The following is a 26324-nucleotide window of genomic DNA, read 5'->3' on the forward strand; positions in this document are numbered from 1 at the left end:
TCTCTCCGCTTCCACTCCAAAGAAAGTTACCTGTTTATTCCTATCATGCATTGGTTTTTGGGGTTTTCTTTGAGTAATGATGATCTCTTTAGTAGTCTGTTGGCGCCCTCTCCTGGAGGAATAGTTTGCTTGCTCTTGGACATTCTAAAAGAGAGGTCATGATAGACATTGAGCTTCTGAGCTCAATTGGGGACAGTCATGGGTGATGAATGTTTGCAACCTACTGCGAAGCCTCATACCGCAATATAAGGAACGTCAAATACTAAGAAAGGGCGGCCTATGAAAGAATTACTACTTTCAATAAGTACACTTAAACGGCTAATTGGGAATAGAAAAACTGTAAAAAGCCCTCTGAGAAAGCCCCCCTCTAACCTTTGATAGTAAGCTTTTCTGTAGTCTGCCTGTTGATGTATTTTCCGTTTGAACTGTGCACAACATGAAGAGACGGAACACTGGCGGCTTGTCACAATGCCCCCCGATGACATCACAATAGCGCTGCTGCCTAGAAAACAAGCTGCGCAGAAGAAGTTGTTCTTTGGGTGGGAGGGTGGGCTAGTGGAAGGAGGGGGCAATCTCTTTTTTTCCCGGGTGGTAGGGGGATGACAGGAGAAGGGAAGCGGGTGGTGAGAAAGGTACAGAGGGCAGGGTTTGGGGGCTGGGAAGGAAAGGGAAAAGATTAGGGTTTGGGGATGATGAAAGGGCTTTCTACGGGTAAGGATGGCAAAGGGTGGCAGTGACGGAAAGTCAGGCAACCTGTCCTGTCCGTCTTTTTGTATCGTGAATTGGAAAGACTGCAAGGGGGAGGGGAGTTGCTTGCGCCCTAAAGGAGGAGTTATTCAGATTCATTGCAGTGGGCGGCGGCTGCAAAACGCACCATTCTTCTTGTTTTGGCTCTGCAAAGCAGCCTTTTCAAGGGTTGGCTTGGGTGACAAAATGTCTTGTGTAGGCGTGGGTTTGTCTCCCTCTCGCTCTCTCTCCCTAAGATGTGTCCGGCATAGGCCAGGGTGCCACTCGAGGCCCAAACCAATTCTGGTTATCGCTTCTCGGCCTTTTGGCTAAGATCAAGTGTAGTATCTGTTCTTATCAGTTTAATATCTGATACGTCCCCTATCTGGGGACCATATATTAAATGGATTTTTAGAACAGGGAGATGGAAAAAGAGCTTGCTCTGTCCACTCCACGCATTGACCTGGTATTGCAGTACCTCCAGGAACGGTGCACCCCTTCTTAACCCAGTTTCCAAAAGCAGAACTCAATTCACCTGATTCATATTAGCCCGATTTAATGAATTGGAAGAAAGCATACGTCTTCATATGCACCTCAATTTGGCCCATTCACTTTTCACACTTCCTCCTTTTGTTTTTTATCTTTCACACTTTTGACTTTCTTTATTCATCCAAATAGCAAACTCATCACCACTCAACCTGACCAACTCGGCTATGTCCCCGTGCTGCAGTTCTCTGTCTTATCTAGATCATTTGCAATTGAATGGAATAGATCCCTTTTGGACAAAGTGGATTCACCTGCTGCTGCAGTGACCACAGGTGTGATAACATCTAGAATTGGCATCTGGTGCGATCTCTCCGCTTCCACTCCAAAGAAAGTTACCTGTTTATTCCTATCATGCATTGGTTTTTGGGGTTTTCTTTGAGTAATGATGATCTCTTTAGTAGTCTGTTGGCGCCCTCTCCTGGAGGAATAGTTTGCTTGCTCTTGGACATTCTAAAAGAGAGGTCATGATAGACATTGAGCTTCTGAGCTCAATTGGGGACAGTCATGGGTGATGAATGTTTGCAACCTACTGCGAAGCCTCATACCGCAATATAAGGAACGTCAAATACTAAGAAAGGGCGGCCTATGAAAGAATTACTACTTTCAATAAGTACACTTAAACGGCTAATTGGGAATAGAAAAACTGTAAAAAGCCCTCTGAGAAAGCCCCCCTCTAACCTTTGATAGTAAGCTTTTCTGTAGTCTGCCTGTTGATGTATTTTCCGTTTGAACTGTGCACAACATGAAGAGACGGAACACTGGCGGCTTGTCACAATGCCCCCCGATGACATCACAATAGCGCTGCTGCCTAGAAAACAAGCTGCGCAGAAGAAGTTGTTCTTTGGGTGGGAGGGTGGGCTAGTGGAAGGAGGGGGCAATCTCTTTTTTTCCCGGGTGGTAGGGGGATGACAGGAGAAGGGAAGCGGGTGGTGAGAAAGGTACAGAGGGCAGGGTTTGGGGGCTGGGAAGGAAAGGGAAAAGATTAGGGTTTGGGGATGATGAAAGGGCTTTCTACGGGTAAGGATGGCAAAGGGTGGCAGTGACGGAAAGTCAGGCAACCTGTCCTGTCCGTCTTTTTGTATCGTGAATTGGAAAGACTGCAAGGGGGAGGGGAGTTGCTTGCGCCCTAAAGGAGGAGTTATTCAGATTCATTGCAGTGGGCGGCGGCTGCAAAACGCACCATTCTTCTTGTTTTGGCTCTGCAAAGCAGCCTTTTCAAGGGTTGGCTTGGGTGACAAAATGTCTTGTGTAGGCGTGGGTTTGTCTCCCTCTCGCTCTCTCTCCCTAAGATGTGTCCGGCATAGGCCAGGGTGCCACTCGAGGCCCAAACCAATTCTGGTTATCGCTTCTCGGCCTTTTGGCTAAGATCAAGTGTAGTATCTGTTCTTATCAGTTTAATATCTGATACGTCCCCTATCTGGGGACCATATATTAAATGGATTTTTAGAACAGGGAGATGGAAAAAGAGCTTGCTCTGTCCACTCCACGCATTGACCTGGTATTGCAGTACCTCCAGGAACGGTGCACCCCTTCTTAACCCAGTTTCCAAAAGCAGAACTCAATTCACCTGATTCATATTAGCCCGATTTAATGAATTGGAAGAAAGCATACGTCTTCATATGCACCTCAATTTGGCCCATTCACTTTTCACACTTCCTCCTTTTGTTTTTTATCTTTCACACTTTTGACTTTCTTTATTCATCCAAATAGCAAACTCATCACCACTCAACCTGACCAACTCGGCTATGTCCCCGTGCTGCAGTTCTCTGTCTTATCTAGATCATTTGCAATTGAATGGAATAGATCCCTTTTGGACAAAGTGGATTCACCTGCTGCTGCAGTGACCACAGGTGTGATAACATCTAGAATTGGCATCTGGTGCGATCTCTCCGCTTCCACTCCAAAGAAAGTTACCTGTTTATTCCTATCATGCATTGGTTTTTGGGGTTTTCTTTGAGTAATGATGATCTCTTTAGTAGTCTGTTGGCGCCCTCTCCTGGAGGAATAGTTTGCTTGCTCTTGGACATTCTAAAAGAGAGGTCATGATAGACATTGAGCTTCTGAGCTCAATTGGGGACAGTCATGGGTGATGAATGTTTGCAACCTACTGCGAAGCCTCATACCGCAATATAAGGAACGTCAAATACTAAGAAAGGGCGGCCTATGAAAGAATTACTACTTTCAATAAGTACACTTAAACGGCTAATTGGGAATAGAAAAACTGTAAAAAGCCCTCTGAGAAAGCCCCCCTCTAACCTTTGATAGTAAGCTTTTCTGTAGTCTGCCTGTTGATGTATTTTCCGTTTGAACTGTGCACAACATGAAGAGACGGAACACTGGCGGCTTGTCACAATGCCCCCCGATGACATCACAATAGCGCTGCTGCCTAGAAAACAAGCTGCGCAGAAGAAGTTGTTCTTTGGGTGGGAGGGTGGGCTAGTGGAAGGAGGGGGCAATCTCTTTTTTTCCCGGGTGGTAGGGGGATGACAGGAGAAGGGAAGCGGGTGGTGAGAAAGGTACAGAGGGCAGGGTTTGGGGGCTGGGAAGGAAAGGGAAAAGATTAGGGTTTGGGGATGATGAAAGGGCTTTCTACGGGTAAGGATGGCAAAGGGTGGCAGTGACGGAAAGTCAGGCAACCTGTCCTGTCCGTCTTTTTGTATCGTGAATTGGAAAGACTGCAAGGGGGAGGGGAGTTGCTTGCGCCCTAAAGGAGGAGTTATTCAGATTCATTGCAGTGGGCGGCGGCTGCAAAACGCACCATTCTTCTTGTTTTGGCTCTGCAAAGCAGCCTTTTCAAGGGTTGGCTTGGGTGACAAAATGTCTTGTGTAGGCGTGGGTTTGTCTCCCTCTCGCTCTCTCTCCCTAAGATGTGTCCGGCATAGGCCAGGGTGCCACTCGAGGCCCAAACCAATTCTGGTTATCGCTTCTCGGCCTTTTGGCTAAGATCAAGTGTAGTATCTGTTCTTATCAGTTTAATATCTGATACGTCCCCTATCTGGGGACCATATATTAAATGGATTTTTAGAACAGGGAGATGGAAAAAGAGCTTGCTCTGTCCACTCCACGCATTGACCTGGTATTGCAGTACCTCCAGGAACGGTGCACCCCTTCTTAACCCAGTTTCCAAAAGCAGAACTCAATTCACCTGATTCATATTAGCCCGATTTAATGAATTGGAAGAAAGCATACGTCTTCATATGCACCTCAATTTGGCCCATTCACTTTTCACACTTCCTCCTTTTGTTTTTTATCTTTCACACTTTTGACTTTCTTTATTCATCCAAATAGCAAACTCATCACCACTCAACCTGACCAACTCGGCTATGTCCCCGTGCTGCAGTTCTCTGTCTTATCTAGATCATTTGCAATTGAATGGAATAGATCCCTTTTGGACAAAGTGGATTCACCTGCTGCTGCAGTGACCACAGGTGTGATAACATCTAGAATTGGCATCTGGTGCGATCTCTCCGCTTCCACTCCAAAGAAAGTTACCTGTTTATTCCTATCATGCATTGGTTTTTGGGGTTTTCTTTGAGTAATGATGATCTCTTTAGTAGTCTGTTGGCGCCCTCTCCTGGAGGAATAGTTTGCTTGCTCTTGGACATTCTAAAAGAGAGGTCATGATAGACATTGAGCTTCTGAGCTCAATTGGGGACAGTCATGGGTGATGAATGTTTGCAACCTACTGCGAAGCCTCATACCGCAATATAAGGAACGTCAAATACTAAGAAAGGGCGGCCTATGAAAGAATTACTACTTTCAATAAGTACACTTAAACGGCTAATTGGGAATAGAAAAACTGTAAAAAGCCCTCTGAGAAAGCCCCCCTCTAACCTTTGATAGTAAGCTTTTCTGTAGTCTGCCTGTTGATGTATTTTCCGTTTGAACTGTGCACAACATGAAGAGACGGAACACTGGCGGCTTGTCACAATGCCCCCCGATGACATCACAATAGCGCTGCTGCCTAGAAAACAAGCTGCGCAGAAGAAGTTGTTCTTTGGGTGGGAGGGTGGGCTAGTGGAAGGAGGGGGCAATCTCTTTTTTTCCCGGGTGGTAGGGGGATGACAGGAGAAGGGAAGCGGGTGGTGAGAAAGGTACAGAGGGCAGGGTTTGGGGGCTGGGAAGGAAAGGGAAAAGATTAGGGTTTGGGGATGATGAAAGGGCTTTCTACGGGTAAGGATGGCAAAGGGTGGCAGTGACGGAAAGTCAGGCAACCTGTCCTGTCCGTCTTTTTGTATCGTGAATTGGAAAGACTGCAAGGGGGAGGGGAGTTGCTTGCGCCCTAAAGGAGGAGTTATTCAGATTCATTGCAGTGGGCGGCGGCTGCAAAACGCACCATTCTTCTTGTTTTGGCTCTGCAAAGCAGCCTTTTCAAGGGTTGGCTTGGGTGACAAAATGTCTTGTGTAGGCGTGGGTTTGTCTCCCTCTCGCTCTCTCTCCCTAAGATGTGTCCGGCATAGGCCAGGGTGCCACTCGAGGCCCAAACCAATTCTGGTTATCGCTTCTCGGCCTTTTGGCTAAGATCAAGTGTAGTGTTGTTCGAAGAGGTGGTTTAAGCTCCAGGCCACCTTAGTACAATGATACAATGCACACTGGAAGGTTGCACTTGCTAGTACTCTGGGTGGATAGTATATTCATCTAGAGGAAAACATGGCCCTACCAGGATCGAGGCTATTAGACTGAGTAAGGGTGGGGGGCTATGGTACAACGTGCCCCAGGACTGACGACCCTGGAGTGAGTCTGAGCTTGCTGGCTTGGGACCCCGGCAAGCCTTGGGCTCTGTAGCACACCGTACCTTGCCTTTTCATACTTTTTGAGCATATTATCCTATCCCGGCCTTCTGGCTAGGAAGGGAAATTTTTATAATCCCGGTCGGAGGTCTGGTCAGCTTTGGGCTGAGAAACTAACACCCGGTTGGAGGTCTGGGTCAGCTTCGGCTGAGAAACCAACACCCGGTTGGAGGTCTGGGTCAGCTTCGGCTGAGAAACCAACACCCGGTTGGAGGTCCGGTTAGCCTTGGGCTGAGAAACCAACACCGGTTGACGGTCCGGGCAGTTTTGGCTGCGAAACCAACAACTAGTAGCTCTCTACTCCACTTGGGTAAGATGCCTGGGTGGACGCTGGGAGCAACGACAAGGCTCAACCAGGCTTCGGCTTGGGGGAGCACCGAAGATCCCTGACCCTTGCTGTGGCCTTCTGGCTCGGAGGGACGGGGTTGATTTTTGGGGACCCTCTCCTCACGGTGGGGTCCACACGAATCCTAGCCTTTGCACTGTTTTTGGTGTGACTTCGGTCATGCATTTTTTGTGGTGCTTTGGAAAGCTTCATTAAATCAAAAATCTGTTCTTATCAGTTTAATATCTGATACGTCCCCTATCTGGGGACCATATATTAAATGGATTTTTAGAACAGGGAGATGGAAAAAGAGCTTGCTCTGTCCACTCCACGCATTGACCTGGTATTGCAGTACCTCCAGGAACGGTGCACCCCTTCTTAACCCAGTTTCCAAAAGCAGAACTCAATTCACCTGATTCATATTAGCCCGATTTAATGAATTGGAAGAAAGCATACGTCTTCATATGCACCTCAATTTGGCCCATTCACTTTTCACACTTCCTCCTTTTGTTTTTTATCTTTCACACTTTTGACTTTCTTTATTCATCCAAATAGCAAACTCATCACCACTCAACCTGACCAACTCGGCTATGTCCCCGTGCTGCAGTTCTCTGTCTTATCTAGATCATTTGCAATTGAATGGAATAGATCCCTTTTGGACAAAGTGGATTCACCTGCTGCTGCAGTGACCACAGGTGTGATAACATCTAGAATTGGCATCTGGTGCGATCTCTCCGCTTCCACTCCAAAGAAAGTTACCTGTTTATTCCTATCATGCATTGGTTTTTGGGGTTTTCTTTGAGTAATGATGATCTCTTTAGTAGTCTGTTGGCGCCCTCTCCTGGAGGAATAGTTTGCTTGCTCTTGGACATTCTAAAAGAGAGGTCATGATAGACATTGAGCTTCTGAGCTCAATTGGGGACAGTCATGGGTGATGAATGTTTGCAACCTACTGCGAAGCCTCATACCGCAATATAAGGAACGTCAAATACTAAGAAAGGGCGGCCTATGAAAGAATTACTACTTTCAATAAGTACACTTAAACGGCTAATTGGGAATAGAAAAACTGTAAAAAGCCCTCTGAGAAAGCCCCCCTCTAACCTTTGATAGTAAGCTTTTCTGTAGTCTGCCTGTTGATGTATTTTCCGTTTGAACTGTGCACAACATGAAGAGACGGAACACTGGCGGCTTGTCACAATGCCCCCCGATGACATCACAATAGCGCTGCTGCCTAGAAAACAAGCTGCGCAGAAGAAGTTGTTCTTTGGGTGGGAGGGTGGGCTAGTGGAAGGAGGGGGCAATCTCTTTTTTTCCCGGGTGGTAGGGGGATGACAGGAGAAGGGAAGCGGGTGGTGAGAAAGGTACAGAGGGCAGGGTTTGGGGGCTGGGAAGGAAAGGGAAAAGATTAGGGTTTGGGGATGATGAAAGGGCTTTCTACGGGTAAGGATGGCAAAGGGTGGCAGTGACGGAAAGTCAGGCAACCTGTCCTGTCCGTCTTTTTGTATCGTGAATTGGAAAGACTGCAAGGGGGAGGGGAGTTGCTTGCGCCCTAAAGGAGGAGTTATTCAGATTCATTGCAGTGGGCGGCGGCTGCAAAACGCACCATTCTTCTTGTTTTGGCTCTGCAAAGCAGCCTTTTCAAGGGTTGGCTTGGGTGACAAAATGTCTTGTGTAGGCGTGGGTTTGTCTCCCTCTCGCTCTCTCTCCCTAAGATGTGTCCGGCATAGGCCAGGGTGCCACTCGAGGCCCAAACCAATTCTGGTTATCGCTTCTCGGCCTTTTGGCTAAGATCAAGTGTAGTATCTGTTCTTATCAGTTTAATATCTGATACGTCCCCTATCTGGGGACCATATATTAAATGGATTTTTAGAACAGGGAGATGGAAAAAGAGCTTGCTCTGTCCACTCCACGCATTGACCTGGTATTGCAGTACCTCCAGGAACGGTGCACCCCTTCTTAACCCAGTTTCCAAAAGCAGAACTCAATTCACCTGATTCATATTAGCCCGATTTAATGAATTGGAAGAAAGCATACGTCTTCATATGCACCTCAATTTGGCCCATTCACTTTTCACACTTCCTCCTTTTGTTTTTTATCTTTCACACTTTTGACTTTCTTTATTCATCCAAATAGCAAACTCATCACCACTCAACCTGACCAACTCGGCTATGTCCCCGTGCTGCAGTTCTCTGTCTTATCTAGATCATTTGCAATTGAATGGAATAGATCCCTTTTGGACAAAGTGGATTCACCTGCTGCTGCAGTGACCACAGGTGTGATAACATCTAGAATTGGCATCTGGTGCGATCTCTCCGCTTCCACTCCAAAGAAAGTTACCTGTTTATTCCTATCATGCATTGGTTTTTGGGGTTTTCTTTGAGTAATGATGATCTCTTTAGTAGTCTGTTGGCGCCCTCTCCTGGAGGAATAGTTTGCTTGCTCTTGGACATTCTAAAAGAGAGGTCATGATAGACATTGAGCTTCTGAGCTCAATTGGGGACAGTCATGGGTGATGAATGTTTGCAACCTACTGCGAAGCCTCATACCGCAATATAAGGAACGTCAAATACTAAGAAAGGGCGGCCTATGAAAGAATTACTACTTTCAATAAGTACACTTAAACGGCTAATTGGGAATAGAAAAACTGTAAAAAGCCCTCTGAGAAAGCCCCCCTCTAACCTTTGATAGTAAGCTTTTCTGTAGTCTGCCTGTTGATGTATTTTCCGTTTGAACTGTGCACAACATGAAGAGACGGAACACTGGCGGCTTGTCACAATGCCCCCCGATGACATCACAATAGCGCTGCTGCCTAGAAAACAAGCTGCGCAGAAGAAGTTGTTCTTTGGGTGGGAGGGTGGGCTAGTGGAAGGAGGGGGCAATCTCTTTTTTTCCCGGGTGGTAGGGGGATGACAGGAGAAGGGAAGCGGGTGGTGAGAAAGGTACAGAGGGCAGGGTTTGGGGGCTGGGAAGGAAAGGGAAAAGATTAGGGTTTGGGGATGATGAAAGGGCTTTCTACGGGTAAGGATGGCAAAGGGTGGCAGTGACGGAAAGTCAGGCAACCTGTCCTGTCCGTCTTTTTGTATCGTGAATTGGAAAGACTGCAAGGGGGAGGGGAGTTGCTTGCGCCCTAAAGGAGGAGTTATTCAGATTCATTGCAGTGGGCGGCGGCTGCAAAACGCACCATTCTTCTTGTTTTGGCTCTGCAAAGCAGCCTTTTCAAGGGTTGGCTTGGGTGACAAAATGTCTTGTGTAGGCGTGGGTTTGTCTCCCTCTCGCTCTCTCTCCCTAAGATGTGTCCGGCATAGGCCAGGGTGCCACTCGAGGCCCAAACCAATTCTGGTTATCGCTTCTCGGCCTTTTGGCTAAGATCAAGTGTAGTATCTGTTCTTATCAGTTTAATATCTGATACGTCCCCTATCTGGGGACCATATATTAAATGGATTTTTAGAACAGGGAGATGGAAAAAGAGCTTGCTCTGTCCACTCCACGCATTGACCTGGTATTGCAGTACCTCCAGGAACGGTGCACCCCTTCTTAACCCAGTTTCCAAAAGCAGAACTCAATTCACCTGATTCATATTAGCCCGATTTAATGAATTGGAAGAAAGCATACGTCTTCATATGCACCTCAATTTGGCCCATTCACTTTTCACACTTCCTCCTTTTGTTTTTTATCTTTCACACTTTTGACTTTCTTTATTCATCCAAATAGCAAACTCATCACCACTCAACCTGACCAACTCGGCTATGTCCCCGTGCTGCAGTTCTCTGTCTTATCTAGATCATTTGCAATTGAATGGAATAGATCCCTTTTGGACAAAGTGGATTCACCTGCTGCTGCAGTGACCACAGGTGTGATAACATCTAGAATTGGCATCTGGTGCGATCTCTCCGCTTCCACTCCAAAGAAAGTTACCTGTTTATTCCTATCATGCATTGGTTTTTGGGGTTTTCTTTGAGTAATGATGATCTCTTTAGTAGTCTGTTGGCGCCCTCTCCTGGAGGAATAGTTTGCTTGCTCTTGGACATTCTAAAAGAGAGGTCATGATAGACATTGAGCTTCTGAGCTCAATTGGGGACAGTCATGGGTGATGAATGTTTGCAACCTACTGCGAAGCCTCATACCGCAATATAAGGAACGTCAAATACTAAGAAAGGGCGGCCTATGAAAGAATTACTACTTTCAATAAGTACACTTAAACGGCTAATTGGGAATAGAAAAACTGTAAAAAGCCCTCTGAGAAAGCCCCCCTCTAACCTTTGATAGTAAGCTTTTCTGTAGTCTGCCTGTTGATGTATTTTCCGTTTGAACTGTGCACAACATGAAGAGACGGAACACTGGCGGCTTGTCACAATGCCCCCCGATGACATCACAATAGCGCTGCTGCCTAGAAAACAAGCTGCGCAGAAGAAGTTGTTCTTTGGGTGGGAGGGTGGGCTAGTGGAAGGAGGGGGCAATCTCTTTTTTTCCCGGGTGGTAGGGGGATGACAGGAGAAGGGAAGCGGGTGGTGAGAAAGGTACAGAGGGCAGGGTTTGGGGGCTGGGAAGGAAAGGGAAAAGATTAGGGTTTGGGGATGATGAAAGGGCTTTCTACGGGTAAGGATGGCAAAGGGTGGCAGTGACGGAAAGTCAGGCAACCTGTCCTGTCCGTCTTTTTGTATCGTGAATTGGAAAGACTGCAAGGGGGAGGGGAGTTGCTTGCGCCCTAAAGGAGGAGTTATTCAGATTCATTGCAGTGGGCGGCGGCTGCAAAACGCACCATTCTTCTTGTTTTGGCTCTGCAAAGCAGCCTTTTCAAGGGTTGGCTTGGGTGACAAAATGTCTTGTGTAGGCGTGGGTTTGTCTCCCTCTCGCTCTCTCTCCCTAAGATGTGTCCGGCATAGGCCAGGGTGCCACTCGAGGCCCAAACCAATTCTGGTTATCGCTTCTCGGCCTTTTGGCTAAGATCAAGTGTAGTATCTGTTCTTATCAGTTTAATATCTGATACGTCCCCTATCTGGGGACCATATATTAAATGGATTTTTAGAACAGGGAGATGGAAAAAGAGCTTGCTCTGTCCACTCCACGCATTGACCTGGTATTGCAGTACCTCCAGGAACGGTGCACCCCTTCTTAACCCAGTTTCCAAAAGCAGAACTCAATTCACCTGATTCATATTAGCCCGATTTAATGAATTGGAAGAAAGCATACGTCTTCATATGCACCTCAATTTGGCCCATTCACTTTTCACACTTCCTCCTTTTGTTTTTTATCTTTCACACTTTTGACTTTCTTTATTCATCCAAATAGCAAACTCATCACCACTCAACCTGACCAACTCGGCTATGTCCCCGTGCTGCAGTTCTCTGTCTTATCTAGATCATTTGCAATTGAATGGAATAGATCCCTTTTGGACAAAGTGGATTCACCTGCTGCTGCAGTGACCACAGGTGTGATAACATCTAGAATTGGCATCTGGTGCGATCTCTCCGCTTCCACTCCAAAGAAAGTTACCTGTTTATTCCTATCATGCATTGGTTTTTGGGGTTTTCTTTGAGTAATGATGATCTCTTTAGTAGTCTGTTGGCGCCCTCTCCTGGAGGAATAGTTTGCTTGCTCTTGGACATTCTAAAAGAGAGGTCATGATAGACATTGAGCTTCTGAGCTCAATTGGGGACAGTCATGGGTGATGAATGTTTGCAACCTACTGCGAAGCCTCATACCGCAATATAAGGAACGTCAAATACTAAGAAAGGGCGGCCTATGAAAGAATTACTACTTTCAATAAGTACACTTAAACGGCTAATTGGGAATAGAAAAACTGTAAAAAGCCCTCTGAGAAAGCCCCCCTCTAACCTTTGATAGTAAGCTTTTCTGTAGTCTGCCTGTTGATGTATTTTCCGTTTGAACTGTGCACAACATGAAGAGACGGAACACTGGCGGCTTGTCACAATGCCCCCCGATGACATCACAATAGCGCTGCTGCCTAGAAAACAAGCTGCGCAGAAGAAGTTGTTCTTTGGGTGGGAGGGTGGGCTAGTGGAAGGAGGGGGCAATCTCTTTTTTTCCCGGGTGGTAGGGGGATGACAGGAGAAGGGAAGCGGGTGGTGAGAAAGGTACAGAGGGCAGGGTTTGGGGGCTGGGAAGGAAAGGGAAAAGATTAGGGTTTGGGGATGATGAAAGGGCTTTCTACGGGTAAGGATGGCAAAGGGTGGCAGTGACGGAAAGTCAGGCAACCTGTCCTGTCCGTCTTTTTGTATCGTGAATTGGAAAGACTGCAAGGGGGAGGGGAGTTGCTTGCGCCCTAAAGGAGGAGTTATTCAGATTCATTGCAGTGGGCGGCGGCTGCAAAACGCACCATTCTTCTTGTTTTGGCTCTGCAAAGCAGCCTTTTCAAGGGTTGGCTTGGGTGACAAAATGTCTTGTGTAGGCGTGGGTTTGTCTCCCTCTCGCTCTCTCTCCCTAAGATGTGTCCGGCATAGGCCAGGGTGCCACTCGAGGCCCAAACCAATTCTGGTTATCGCTTCTCGGCCTTTTGGCTAAGATCAAGTGTAGTATCTGTTCTTATCAGTTTAATATCTGATACGTCCCCTATCTGGGGACCATATATTAAATGGATTTTTAGAACAGGGAGATGGAAAAAGAGCTTGCTCTGTCCACTCCACGCATTGACCTGGTATTGCAGTACCTCCAGGAACGGTGCACCCCTTCTTAACCCAGTTTCCAAAAGCAGAACTCAATTCACCTGATTCATATTAGCCCGATTTAATGAATTGGAAGAAAGCATACGTCTTCATATGCACCTCAATTTGGCCCATTCACTTTTCACACTTCCTCCTTTTGTTTTTTATCTTTCACACTTTTGACTTTCTTTATTCATCCAAATAGCAAACTCATCACCACTCAACCTGACCAACTCGGCTATGTCCCCGTGCTGCAGTTCTCTGTCTTATCTAGATCATTTGCAATTGAATGGAATAGATCCCTTTTGGACAAAGTGGATTCACCTGCTGCTGCAGTGACCACAGGTGTGATAACATCTAGAATTGGCATCTGGTGCGATCTCTCCGCTTCCACTCCAAAGAAAGTTACCTGTTTATTCCTATCATGCATTGGTTTTTGGGGTTTTCTTTGAGTAATGATGATCTCTTTAGTAGTCTGTTGGCGCCCTCTCCTGGAGGAATAGTTTGCTTGCTCTTGGACATTCTAAAAGAGAGGTCATGATAGACATTGAGCTTCTGAGCTCAATTGGGGACAGTCATGGGTGATGAATGTTTGCAACCTACTGCGAAGCCTCATACCGCAATATAAGGAACGTCAAATACTAAGAAAGGGCGGCCTATGAAAGAATTACTACTTTCAATAAGTACACTTAAACGGCTAATTGGGAATAGAAAAACTGTAAAAAGCCCTCTGAGAAAGCCCCCCTCTAACCTTTGATAGTAAGCTTTTCTGTAGTCTGCCTGTTGATGTATTTTCCGTTTGAACTGTGCACAACATGAAGAGACGGAACACTGGCGGCTTGTCACAATGCCCCCCGATGACATCACAATAGCGCTGCTGCCTAGAAAACAAGCTGCGCAGAAGAAGTTGTTCTTTGGGTGGGAGGGTGGGCTAGTGGAAGGAGGGGGCAATCTCTTTTTTTCCCGGGTGGTAGGGGGATGACAGGAGAAGGGAAGCGGGTGGTGAGAAAGGTACAGAGGGCAGGGTTTGGGGGCTGGGAAGGAAAGGGAAAAGATTAGGGTTTGGGGATGATGAAAGGGCTTTCTACGGGTAAGGATGGCAAAGGGTGGCAGTGACGGAAAGTCAGGCAACCTGTCCTGTCCGTCTTTTTGTATCGTGAATTGGAAAGACTGCAAGGGGGAGGGGAGTTGCTTGCGCCCTAAAGGAGGAGTTATTCAGATTCATTGCAGTGGGCGGCGGCTGCAAAACGCACCATTCTTCTTGTTTTGGCTCTGCAAAGCAGCCTTTTCAAGGGTTGGCTTGGGTGACAAAATGTCTTGTGTAGGCGTGGGTTTGTCTCCCTCTCGCTCTCTCTCCCTAAGATGTGTCCGGCATAGGCCAGGGTGCCACTCGAGGCCCAAACCAATTCTGGTTATCGCTTCTCGGCCTTTTGGCTAAGATCAAGTGTAGTATCTGTTCTTATCAGTTTAATATCTGATACGTCCCCTATCTGGGGACCATATATTAAATGGATTTTTAGAACAGGGAGATGGAAAAAGAGCTTGCTCTGTCCACTCCACGCATTGACCTGGTATTGCAGTACCTCCAGGAACGGTGCACCCCTTCTTAACCCAGTTTCCAAAAGCAGAACTCAATTCACCTGATTCATATTAGCCCGATTTAATGAATTGGAAGAAAGCATACGTCTTCATATGCACCTCAATTTGGCCCATTCACTTTTCACACTTCCTCCTTTTGTTTTTTATCTTTCACACTTTTGACTTTCTTTATTCATCCAAATAGCAAACTCATCACCACTCAACCTGACCAACTCGGCTATGTCCCCGTGCTGCAGTTCTCTGTCTTATCTAGATCATTTGCAATTGAATGGAATAGATCCCTTTTGGACAAAGTGGATTCACCTGCTGCTGCAGTGACCACAGGTGTGATAACATCTAGAATTGGCATCTGGTGCGATCTCTCCGCTTCCACTCCAAAGAAAGTTACCTGTTTATTCCTATCATGCATTGGTTTTTGGGGTTTTCTTTGAGTAATGATGATCTCTTTAGTAGTCTGTTGGCGCCCTCTCCTGGAGGAATAGTTTGCTTGCTCTTGGACATTCTAAAAGAGAGGTCATGATAGACATTGAGCTTCTGAGCTCAATTGGGGACAGTCATGGGTGATGAATGTTTGCAACCTACTGCGAAGCCTCATACCGCAATATAAGGAACGTCAAATACTAAGAAAGGGCGGCCTATGAAAGAATTACTACTTTCAATAAGTACACTTAAACGGCTAATTGGGAATAGAAAAACTGTAAAAAGCCCTCTGAGAAAGCCCCCCTCTAACCTTTGATAGTAAGCTTTTCTGTAGTCTGCCTGTTGATGTATTTTCCGTTTGAACTGTGCACAACATGAAGAGACGGAACACTGGCGGCTTGTCACAATGCCCCCCGATGACATCACAATAGCGCTGCTGCCTAGAAAACAAGCTGCGCAGAAGAAGTTGTTCTTTGGGTGGGAGGGTGGGCTAGTGGAAGGAGGGGGCAATCTCTTTTTTTCCCGGGTGGTAGGGGGATGACAGGAGAAGGGAAGCGGGTGGTGAGAAAGGTACAGAGGGCAGGGTTTGGGGGCTGGGAAGGAAAGGGAAAAGATTAGGGTTTGGGGATGATGAAAGGGCTTTCTACGGGTAAGGATGGCAAAGGGTGGCAGTGACGGAAAGTCAGGCAACCTGTCCTGTCCGTCTTTTTGTATCGTGAATTGGAAAGACTGCAAGGGGGGGAGGGGAGTTGCTTGCGCCCTAAAGGAGGAGTTATTCAGATTCATTGCAGTGGGCGGCGGCTGCAAAACGCACCATTCTTCTTGTTTTGGCTCTGCAAAGCAGCCTTTTCAAGGGTTGGCTTGGGTGACAAAATGTCTTGTGTAGGCGTGGGTTTGTCTCCCTCTCGCTCTCTCTCCCTAAGATGTGTCCGGCATAGGCCAGGGTGCCACTCGAGGCCCAAACCAATTCTGGTTATCGCTTCTCGGCCTTTTGGCTAAGATCAAGTGTAGTATCTGTTCTTATCAGTTTAATATCTGATACGTCCCCTATCTGGGGACCATATATTAAATGGATTTTTAGAACAGGGAGATGGAAAAAGAGCTTGCTCTGTCCACTCCACGCATTGACCTGGTATTGCAGTACCTCCAGGAACGGTGCACCCCTTCTTAACCCAGTTTCCAAAAGCAGAACTCAATTCACCTGATTCATATTAGCCCGATTTAATGAATTGGAAGAAAGCATACGTCTTCATATGCACCTCAATTTGGCCCATTCACTTTTCACACTTCCTCCTTTTGTTTTTTATCTTTCACACTTTTGACTTTCTTTATTCATCCAAATAGCAAACTCATCACCACTCAACCTGACCAACTCGGCTATGTCCCCGTGCTGCAGTTCTCTGTCTTATCTAGATCATTTGCAATTGAATGGAATAGATCCCTTTTGGACAAAGTGGATTCACCTGCTGCTGCAGTGACCACAGGTGTGATAACATCTAGAATTGGCATCTGGTGCGATCTCTCCGCTTCCACTCCAAAGAAAGTTACCTGTTTATTCCTATCATGCATTGGTTTTTGGGGTTTTCTTTGAGTAATGATGATCTCTTTAGTAGTCTGTTGGCGCCCTCTCCTGGAGGAATAGTTTGCTTGCTCTTGGACATTCTAAAAGAGAGGTCATGATAGACATTGAGCTTCTGAGCTCAATTGGGGACAGTCATGGGTGATGAATGTTTGCAACCTACTGCGAAGCCTCATACCGCAATATAAGGAACGTCAAATACTAAGAAAGGGCGGCCTATGAAAGAATTACTACTTTCAATAAGTACACTTAAACGGCTAATTGGGAATAGAAAAACTGTAAAAAGCCCTCTGAGAAAGCCCCCCTCTAACCTTTGATAGTAAGCTTTTCTGTAGTCTGCCTGTTGATGTATTTTCCGTTTGAACTGTGCACAACATGAAGAGACGGAACACTGGCGGCTTGTCACAATGCCCCCCGATGACATCACAATAGCGCTGCTGCCTAGAAAACAAGCTGCGCAGAAGAAGTTGTTCTTTGGGTGGGAGGGTGGGCTAGTGGAAGGAGGGGGCAATCTCTTTTTTTCCCGGGTGGTAGGGGGATGACAGGAGAAGGGAAGCGGGTGGTGAGAAAGGTACAGAGGGCAGGGTTTGGGGGCTGGGAAGGAAAGGGAAAAGATTAGGGTTTGGGGATGATGAAAGGGCTTTCTACGGGTAAGGATGGCAAAGGGTGGCAGTGACGGAAAGTCAGGCAACCTGTCCTGTCCGTCTTTTTGTATCGTGAATTGGAAAGACTGCAAGGGGGAGGGGAGTTGCTTGCGCCCTAAAGGAGGAGTTATTCAGATTCATTGCAGTGGGCGGCGGCTGCAAAACGCACCATTCTTCTTGTTTTGGCTCTGCAAAGCAGCCTTTTCAAGGGTTGGCTTGGGTGACAAAATGTCTTGTGTAGGCGTGGGTTTGTCTCCCTCTCGCTCTCTCTCCCTAAGATGTGTCCGGCATAGGCCAGGGTGCCACTCGAGGCCCAAACCAATTCTGGTTATCGCTTCTCGGCCTTTTGGCTAAGATCAAGTGTAGTATCTGTTCTTATCAGTTTAATATCTGATACGTCCCCTATCTGGGGACCATATATTAAATGGATTTTTAGAACAGGGAGATGGAAAAAGAGCTTGCTCTGTCCACTCCACGCATTGACCTGGTATTGCAGTACCTCCAGGAACGGTGCACCCCTTCTTAACCCAGTTTCCAAAAGCAGAACTCAATTCACCTGATTCATATTAGCCCGATTTAATGAATTGGAAGAAAGCATACGTCTTCATATGCACCTCAATTTGGCCCATTCACTTTTCACACTTCCTCCTTTTGTTTTTTATCTTTCACACTTTTGACTTTCTTTATTCATCCAAATAGCAAACTCATCACCACTCAACCTGACCAACTCGGCTATGTCCCCGTGCTGCAGTTCTCTGTCTTATCTAGATCATTTGCAATTGAATGGAATAGATCCCTTTTGGACAAAGTGGATTCACCTGCTGCTGCAGTGACCACAGGTGTGATAACATCTAGAATTGGCATCTGGTGCGATCTCTCCGCTTCCACTCCAAAGAAAGTTACCTGTTTATTCCTATCATGCATTGGTTTTTGGGGTTTTCTTTGAGTAATGATGATCTCTTTAGTAGTCTGTTGGCGCCCTCTCCTGGAGGAATAGTTTGCTTGCTCTTGGACATTCTAAAAGAGAGGTCATGATAGACATTGAGCTTCTGAGCTCAATTGGGGACAGTCATGGGTGATGAATGTTTGCAACCTACTGCGAAGCCTCATACCGCAATATAAGGAACGTCAAATACTAAGAAAGGGCGGCCTATGAAAGAATTACTACTTTCAATAAGTACACTTAAACGGCTAATTGGGAATAGAAAAACTGTAAAAAGCCCTCTGAGAAAGCCCCCCTCTAACCTTTGATAGTAAGCTTTTCTGTAGTCTGCCTGTTGATGTATTTTCCGTTTGAACTGTGCACAACATGAAGAGACGGAACACTGGCGGCTTGTCACAATGCCCCCCGATGACATCACAATAGCGCTGCTGCCTAGAAAACAAGCTGCGCAGAAGAAGTTGTTCTTTGGGTGGGAGGGTGGGCTAGTGGAAGGAGGGGGCAATCTCTTTTTTTCCCGGGTGGTAGGGGGATGACAGGAGAAGGGAAGCGGGTGGTGAGAAAGGTACAGAGGGCAGGGTTTGGGGGCTGGGAAGGAAAGGGAAAAGATTAGGGTTTGGGGATGATGAAAGGGCTTTCTACGGGTAAGGATGGCAAAGGGTGGCAGTGACGGAAAGTCAGGCAACCTGTCCTGTCCGTCTTTTTGTATCGTGAATTGGAAAGACTGCAAGGGGGAGGGGAGTTGCTTGCGCCCTAAAGGAGGAGTTATTCAGATTCATTGCAGTGGGCGGCGGCTGCAAAACGCACCATTCTTCTTGTTTTGGCTCTGCAAAGCAGCCTTTTCAAGGGTTGGCTTGGGTGACAAAATGTCTTGTGTAGGCGTGGGTTTGTCTCCCTCTCGCTCTCTCTCCCTAAGATGTGTCCGGCATAGGCCAGGGTGCCACTCGAGGCCCAAACCAATTCTGGTTATCGCTTCTCGGCCTTTTGGCTAAGATCAAGTGTAGTATCTGTTCTTATCAGTTTAATATCTGATACGTCCCCTATCTGGGGACCATATATTAAATGGATTTTTAGAACAGGGAGATGGAAAAAGAGCTTGCTCTGTCCACTCCACGCATTGACCTGGTATTGCAGTACCTCCAGGAACGGTGCACCCCTTCTTAACCCAGTTTCCAAAAGCAGAACTCAATTCACCTGATTCATATTAGCCCGATTTAATGAATTGGAAGAAAGCATACGTCTTCATATGCACCTCAATTTGGCCCATTCACTTTTCACACTTCCTCCTTTTGTTTTTTATCTTTCACACTTTTGACTTTCTTTATTCATCCAAATAGCAAACTCATCACCACTCAACCTGACCAACTCGGCTATGTCCCCGTGCTGCAGTTCTCTGTCTTATCTAGATCATTTGCAATTGAATGGAATAGATCCCTTTTGGACAAAGTGGATTCACCTGCTGCTGCAGTGACCACAGGTGTGATAACATCTAGAATTGGCATCTGGTGCGATCTCTCCGCTTCCACTCCAAAGAAAGTTACCTGTTTATTCCTATCATGCATTGGTTTTTGGGGTTTTCTTTGAGTAATGATGATCTCTTTAGTAGTCTGTTGGCGCCCTCTCCTGGAGGAATAGTTTGCTTGCTCTTGGACATTCTAAAAGAGAGGTCATGATAGACATTGAGCTTCTGAGCTCAATTGGGGACAGTCATGGGTGATGAATGTTTGCAACCTACTGCGAAGCCTCATACCGCAATATAAGGAACGTCAAATACTAAGAAAGGGCGGCCTATGAAAGAATTACTACTTTCAATAAGTACACTTAAACGGCTAATTGGGAATAGAAAAACTGTAAAAAGCCCTCTGAGAAAGCCCCCCTCTAACCTTTGATAGTAAGCTTTTCTGTAGTCTGCCTGTTGATGTATTTTCCGTTTGAACTGTGCACAACATGAAGAGACGGAACACTGGCGGCTTGTCACAATGCCCCCCGATGACATCACAATAGCGCTGCTGCCTAGAAAACAAGCTGCGCAGAAGAAGTTGTTCTTTGGGTGGGAGGGTGGGCTAGTGGAAGGAGGGGGCAATCTCTTTTTTTCCCGGGTGGTAGGGGGATGACAGGAGAAGGGAAGCGGGTGGTGAGAAAGGTACAGAGGGCAGGGTTTGGGGGCTGGGAAGGAAAGGGAAAAGATTAGGGTTTGGGGATGATGAAAGGGCTTTCTACGGGTAAGGATGGCAAAGGGTGGCAGTGACGGAAAGTCAGGCAACCTGTCCTGTCCGTCTTTTTGTATCGTGAATTGGAAAGACTGCAAGGGGGAGGGGAGTTGCTTGCGCCCTAAAGGAGGAGTTATTCAGATTCATTGCAGTGGGCGGCGGCTGCAAAACGCACCATTCTTCTTGTTTTGGCTCTGCAAAGCAGCCTTTTCAAGGGTTGGCTTGGGTGACAAAATGTCTTGTGTAGGCGTGGGTTTGTCTCCCTCTCGCTCTCTCTCCCTAAGATGTGTCCGGCATAGGCCAGGGTGCCACTCGAGGCCCAAACCAATTCTGGTTATCGCTTCTCGGCCTTTTGGCTAAGATCAAGTGTAGTATCTGTTCTTATCAGTTTAATATCTGATACGTCCCCTATCTGGGGACCATATATTAAATGGATTTTTAGAACAGGGAGATGGAAAAAGAGCTTGCTCTGTCCACTCCACGCATTGACCTGGTATTGCAGTACCTCCAGGAACGGTGCACCCCTTCTTAACCCAGTTTCCAAAAGCAGAACTCAATTCACCTGATTCATATTAGCCCGATTTAATGAATTGGAAGAAAGCATACGTCTTCATATGCACCTCAATTTGGCCCATTCACTTTTCACACTTCCTCCTTTTGTTTTTTATCTTTCACACTTTTGACTTTCTTTATTCATCCAAATAGCAAACTCATCACCACTCAACCTGACCAACTCGGCTATGTCCCCGTGCTGCAGTTCTCTGTCTTATCTAGATCATTTGCAATTGAATGGAATAGATCCCTTTTGGACAAAGTGGATTCACCTGCTGCTGCAGTGACCACAGGTGTGATAACATCTAGAATTGGCATCTGGTGCGATCTCTCCGCTTCCACTCCAAAGAAAGTTACCTGTTTATTCCTATCATGCATTGGTTTTTGGGGTTTTCTTTGAGTAATGATGATCTCTTTAGTAGTCTGTTGGCGCCCTCTCCTGGAGGAATAGTTTGCTTGCTCTTGGACATTCTAAAAGAGAGGTCATGATAGACATTGAGCTTCTGAGCTCAATTGGGGACAGTCATGGGTGATGAATGTTTGCAACCTACTGCGAAGCCTCATACCGCAATATAAGGAACGTCAAATACTAAGAAAGGGCGGCCTATGAAAGAATTACTACTTTCAATAAGTACACTTAAACGGCTAATTGGGAATAGAAAAACTGTAAAAAGCCCTCTGAGAAAGCCCCCCTCTAACCTTTGATAGTAAGCTTTTCTGTAGTCTGCCTGTTGATGTATTTTCCGTTTGAACTGTGCACAACATGAAGAGACGGAACACTGGCGGCTTGTCACAATGCCCCCCGATGACATCACAATAGCGCTGCTGCCTAGAAAACAAGCTGCGCAGAAGAAGTTGTTCTTTGGGTGGGAGGGTGGGCTAGTGGAAGGAGGGGGCAATCTCTTTTTTTCCCGGGTGGTAGGGGGATGACAGGAGAAGGGAAGCGGGTGGTGAGAAAGGTACAGAGGGCAGGGTTTGGGGGCTGGGAAGGAAAGGGAAAAGATTAGGGTTTGGGGATGATGAAAGGGCTTTCTACGGGTAAGGATGGCAAAGGGTGGCAGTGACGGAAAGTCAGGCAACCTGTCCTGTCCGTCTTTTTGTATCGTGAATTGGAAAGACTGCAAGGGGGAGGGGAGTTGCTTGCGCCCTAAAGGAGGAGTTATTCAGATTCATTGCAGTGGGCGGCGGCTGCAAAACGCACCATTCTTCTTGTTTTGGCTCTGCAAAGCAGCCTTTTCAAGGGTTGGCTTGGGTGACAAAATGTCTTGTGTAGGCGTGGGTTTGTCTCCCTCTCGCTCTCTCTCCCTAAGATGTGTCCGGCATAGGCCAGGGTGCCACTCGAGGCCCAAACCAATTCTGGTTATCGCTTCTCGGCCTTTTGGCTAAGATCAAGTGTAGTATCTGTTCTTATCAGTTTAATATCTGATACGTCCCCTATCTGGGGACCATATATTAAATGGATTTTTAGAACAGGGAGATGGAAAAAGAGCTTGCTCTGTCCACTCCACGCATTGACCTGGTATTGCAGTACCTCCAGGAACGGTGCACCCCTTCTTAACCCAGTTTCCAAAAGCAGAACTCAATTCACCTGATTCATATTAGCCCGATTTAATGAATTGGAAGAAAGCATACGTCTTCATATGCACCTCAATTTGGCCCATTCACTTTTCACACTTCCTCCTTTTGTTTTTTATCTTTCACACTTTTGACTTTCTTTATTCATCCAAATAGCAAACTCATCACCACTCAACCTGACCAACTCGGCTATGTCCCCGTGCTGCAGTTCTCTGTCTTATCTAGATCATTTGCAATTGAATGGAATAGATCCCTTTTGGACAAAGTGGATTCACCTGCTGCTGCAGTGACCACAGGTGTGATAACATCTAGAATTGGCATCTGGTGCGATCTCTCCGCTTCCACTCCAAAGAAAGTTACCTGTTTATTCCTATCATGCATTGGTTTTTGGGGTTTTCTTTGAGTAATGATGATCTCTTTAGTAGTCTGTTGGCGCCCTCTCCTGGAGGAATAGTTTGCTTGCTCTTGGACATTCTAAAAGAGAGGTCATGATAGACATTGAGCTTCTGAGCTCAATTGGGGACAGTCATGGGTGATGAATGTTTGCAACCTACTGCGAAGCCTCATACCGCAATATAAGGAACGTCAAATACTAAGAAAGGGCGGCCTATGAAAGAATTACTACTTTCAATAAGTACACTTAAACGGCTAATTGGGAATAGAAAAACTGTAAAAAGCCCTCTGAGAAAGCCCCCCTCTAACCTTTGATAGTAAGCTTTTCTGTAGTCTGCCTGTTGATGTATTTTCCGTTTGAACTGTGCACAACATGAAGAGACGGAACACTGGCGGCTTGTCACAATGCCCCCCGATGACATCACAATAGCGCTGCTGCCTAGAAAACAAGCTGCGCAGAAGAAGTTGTTCTTTGGGTGGGAGGGTGGGCTAGTGGAAGGAGGGGGCAATCTCTTTTTTTCCCGGGTGGTAGGGGGATGACAGGAGAAGGGAAGCGGGTGGTGAGAAAGGTACAGAGGGCAGGGTTTGGGGGCTGGGAAGGAAAGGGAAAAGATTAGGGTTTGGGGATGATGAAAGGGCTTTCTACGGGTAAGGATGGCAAAGGGTGGCAGTGACGGAAAGTCAGGCAACCTGTCCTGTCCGTCTTTTTGTATCGTGAATTGGAAAGACTGCAAGGGGGAGGGGAGTTGCTTGCGCCCTAAAGGAGGAGTTATTCAGATTCATTGCAGTGGGCGGCGGCTGCAAAACGCACCATTCTTCTTGTTTTGGCTCTGCAAAGCAGCCTTTTCAAGGGTTGGCTTGGGTGACAAAATGTCTTGTGTAGGCGTGGGTTTGTCTCCCTCTCGCTCTCTCTCCCTAAGATGTGTCCGGCATAGGCCAGGGTGCCACTCGAGGCCCAAACCAATTCTGGTTATCGCTTCTCGGCCTTTTGGCTAAGATCAAGTGTAGTATCTGTTCTTATCAGTTTAATATCTGATACGTCCCCTATCTGGGGACCATATATTAAATGGATTTTTAGAACAGGGAGATGGAAAAAGAGCTTGCTCTGTCCACTCCACGCATTGACCTGGTATTGCAGTACCTCCAGGAACGGTGCACCCCTTCTTAACCCAGTTTCCAAAAGCAGAACTCAATTCACCTGATTCATATTAGCCCGATTTAATGAATTGGAAGAAAGCATACGTCTTCATATGCACCTCAATTTGGCCCATTCACTTTTCACACTTCCTCCTTTTGTTTTTTATCTTTCACACTTTTGACTTTCTTTATTCATCCAAATAGCAAACTCATCACCACTCAACCTGACCAACTCGGCTATGTCCCCGTGCTGCAGTTCTCTGTCTTATCTAGATCATTTGCAATTGAATGGAATAGATCCCTTTTGGACAAAGTGGATTCACCTGCTGCTGCAGTGACCACAGGTGTGATAACATCTAGAATTGGCATCTGGTGCGATCTCTCCGCTTCCACTCCAAAGAAAGTTACCTGTTTATTCCTATCATGCATTGGTTTTTGGGGTTTTCTTTGAGTAATGATGATCTCTTTAGTAGTCTGTTGGCGCCCTCTCCTGGAGGAATAGTTTGCTTGCTCTTGGACATTCTAAAAGAGAGGTCATGATAGACATTGAGCTTCTGAGCTCAATTGGGGACAGTCATGGGTGATGAATGTTTGCAACCTACTGCGAAGCCTCATACCGCAATATAAGGAACGTCAAATACTAAGAAAGGGCGGCCTATGAAAGAATTACTACTTTCAATAAGTACACTTAAACGGCTAATTGGGAATAGAAAAACTGTAAAAAGCCCTCTGAGAAAGCCCCCCTCTAACCTTTGATAGTAAGCTTTTCTGTAGTCTGCCTGTTGATGTATTTTCCGTTTGAACTGTGCACAACATGAAGAGACGGAACACTGGCGGCTTGTCACAATGCCCCCCGATGACATCACAATAGCGCTGCTGCCTAGAAAACAAGCTGCGCAGAAGAAGTTGTTCTTTGGGTGGGAGGGTGGGCTAGTGGAAGGAGGGGGCAATCTCTTTTTTTCCCGGGTGGTAGGGGGATGACAGGAGAAGGGAAGCGGGTGGTGAGAAAGGTACAGAGGGCAGGGTTTGGGGGCTGGGAAGGAAAGGGAAAAGATTAGGGTTTGGGGATGATGAAAGGGCTTTCTACGGGTAAGGATGGCAAAGGGTGGCAGTGACGGAAAGTCAGGCAACCTGTCCTGTCCGTCTTTTTGTATCGTGAATTGGAAAGACTGCAAGGGGGAGGGGAGTTGCTTGCGCCCTAAAGGAGGAGTTATTCAGATTCATTGCAGTGGGCGGCGGCTGCAAAACGCACCATTCTTCTTGTTTTGGCTCTGCAAAGCAGCCTTTTCAAGGGTTGGCTTGGGTGACAAAATGTCTTGTGTAGGCGTGGGTTTGTCTCCCTCTCGCTCTCTCTCCCTAAGATGTGTCCGGCATAGGCCAGGGTGCCACTCGAGGCCCAAACCAATTCTGGTTATCGCTTCTCGGCCTTTTGGCTAAGATCAAGTGTAGTATCGTTCGAAAAGGTGGTTTAAGGCTCCGGCCACCTTAGTACAATGATGCAATGCACACTGGAAGGTTGCGCTTGTTAGTACTTTGGGAGGATAGTATATCCATCTAGAGGAAACCATGGCCCTACCAGGATCGAGGCTATTAGACTGAGTAAGTGTGGGGGCTATGGTGCAATGTGCCCCAGGATTGACGACCCTGGAGTGAGTCTGAGCTTGCTGGCTTTGGACCCCGGCAAGCCTTGGGCTCTGTAGCACACCGTACCTTGCCCTTTCATACTTTCTGAGCATATTGCTCTATCCCGGCCTTCTGGCTAGGAAGGGAAATTTTTATAATCATGGTCGGAGGTCCGTTCAGCTTTGGGCTGAGAAACCAACACCCGGTTGGAGGTCCGGGTCAGCTTCGGCTGAGAAACCAACACCCGGTTGGAGGTCCGGGTCAGCTTCGGCTGAGAAACCAACACCCGGTTGGAGGTCCGGGTCAGCTTCGGCTGAGAAACCAACACCCGGTTGGAGGTCCGGTTAGCCTTGGGCTGAGAAACCAACACCGGTTGACGGTCCGGGCAGTTTCGGCTGCGAAACCAACAACTAGTAGCTCTCTACTCCACTTGGGTAAGATGCCTGGGTGGACGCTGGGAGCAACGACAAGGCTCAACCAGGCTTCGGCTTGGGGGAGCACCGAAGATCCCTGACCCTTGCTGTGGCCTTCTGGCTCGGAGGGACGGGGTTGATTTTTGGGGACCCTCTCCTCACGGAGGGGTCCACACGAATCCTAGCCTTT

The 26324-nt window shown here is 46.9% G+C and overlaps 15 non-coding genes and 1 pseudogene across 15 annotated transcripts; all 16 read left to right on the forward strand.

Annotated features, from left to right (window-relative positions):
* Positions 1-1035: 1035 nt before the first annotated feature.
* LOC142288214 (U2 spliceosomal RNA) lies at positions 1036-1226 on the forward strand. Its single transcript, XR_012749035.1, has one exon. It is a non-coding gene; the product is annotated as a U2 spliceosomal RNA (small nuclear RNA).
* A 1387-nt stretch (positions 1227-2613) lies between these two features.
* On the forward strand, positions 2614-2804 carry LOC142288215 (U2 spliceosomal RNA). Its single transcript, XR_012749036.1, has one exon. It is a non-coding gene; the product is annotated as a U2 spliceosomal RNA (small nuclear RNA).
* A 1387-nt stretch (positions 2805-4191) lies between these two features.
* Positions 4192-4382, forward strand: LOC142288216 (U2 spliceosomal RNA). The gene has a single exon (XR_012749037.1). It is a non-coding gene; the product is annotated as a U2 spliceosomal RNA (small nuclear RNA).
* Positions 4383-6571: 2189 nt separating this feature from the next.
* Positions 6572-6764, forward strand: LOC142288254 (U2 spliceosomal RNA). Its single transcript, XR_012749075.1, has one exon. It is a non-coding gene; the product is annotated as a U2 spliceosomal RNA (small nuclear RNA).
* Positions 6765-8151: 1387 nt separating this feature from the next.
* LOC142288217 (U2 spliceosomal RNA) lies at positions 8152-8342 on the forward strand. Its single transcript, XR_012749038.1, has one exon. It is a non-coding gene; the product is annotated as a U2 spliceosomal RNA (small nuclear RNA).
* A 1387-nt stretch (positions 8343-9729) lies between these two features.
* LOC142288218 (U2 spliceosomal RNA) lies at positions 9730-9920 on the forward strand. The gene has a single exon (XR_012749039.1). It is a non-coding gene; the product is annotated as a U2 spliceosomal RNA (small nuclear RNA).
* A 1387-nt stretch (positions 9921-11307) lies between these two features.
* LOC142288219 (U2 spliceosomal RNA) lies at positions 11308-11498 on the forward strand. Its single transcript, XR_012749040.1, has one exon. It is a non-coding gene; the product is annotated as a U2 spliceosomal RNA (small nuclear RNA).
* Positions 11499-12885: 1387 nt separating this feature from the next.
* LOC142288220 (U2 spliceosomal RNA) lies at positions 12886-13076 on the forward strand. The gene has a single exon (XR_012749041.1). It is a non-coding gene; the product is annotated as a U2 spliceosomal RNA (small nuclear RNA).
* Positions 13077-14463: 1387 nt separating this feature from the next.
* On the forward strand, positions 14464-14654 carry LOC142288222 (U2 spliceosomal RNA). The gene has a single exon (XR_012749042.1). It is a non-coding gene; the product is annotated as a U2 spliceosomal RNA (small nuclear RNA).
* A 1389-nt stretch (positions 14655-16043) lies between these two features.
* On the forward strand, positions 16044-16234 carry LOC142288223 (U2 spliceosomal RNA). Its single transcript, XR_012749043.1, has one exon. It is a non-coding gene; the product is annotated as a U2 spliceosomal RNA (small nuclear RNA).
* Positions 16235-17621: 1387 nt separating this feature from the next.
* Positions 17622-17812, forward strand: LOC142288224 (U2 spliceosomal RNA). Its single transcript, XR_012749044.1, has one exon. It is a non-coding gene; the product is annotated as a U2 spliceosomal RNA (small nuclear RNA).
* A 1387-nt stretch (positions 17813-19199) lies between these two features.
* On the forward strand, positions 19200-19390 carry LOC142288226 (U2 spliceosomal RNA). Its single transcript, XR_012749047.1, has one exon. It is a non-coding gene; the product is annotated as a U2 spliceosomal RNA (small nuclear RNA).
* Positions 19391-20777: 1387 nt separating this feature from the next.
* On the forward strand, positions 20778-20968 carry LOC142288227 (U2 spliceosomal RNA). The gene has a single exon (XR_012749048.1). It is a non-coding gene; the product is annotated as a U2 spliceosomal RNA (small nuclear RNA).
* Positions 20969-22355: 1387 nt separating this feature from the next.
* Positions 22356-22546, forward strand: LOC142288228 (U2 spliceosomal RNA). Its single transcript, XR_012749049.1, has one exon. It is a non-coding gene; the product is annotated as a U2 spliceosomal RNA (small nuclear RNA).
* A 1387-nt stretch (positions 22547-23933) lies between these two features.
* Positions 23934-24124, forward strand: LOC142288229 (U2 spliceosomal RNA). Its single transcript, XR_012749050.1, has one exon. It is a non-coding gene; the product is annotated as a U2 spliceosomal RNA (small nuclear RNA).
* Positions 24125-25511: 1387 nt separating this feature from the next.
* LOC142288200 (U2 spliceosomal RNA) lies at positions 25512-25653 on the forward strand (annotated as a pseudogene).
* Positions 25654-26324: the final 671 nt, after the last annotated feature.

The sequence above is a fragment of the Anomaloglossus baeobatrachus genome, unplaced genomic scaffold, assembly GCF_048569485.1.
Source record: "Anomaloglossus baeobatrachus isolate aAnoBae1 unplaced genomic scaffold, aAnoBae1.hap1 Scaffold_799, whole genome shotgun sequence".
Classification (NCBI taxonomy): domain Eukaryota; kingdom Metazoa; phylum Chordata; class Amphibia; order Anura; family Aromobatidae; genus Anomaloglossus; species Anomaloglossus baeobatrachus.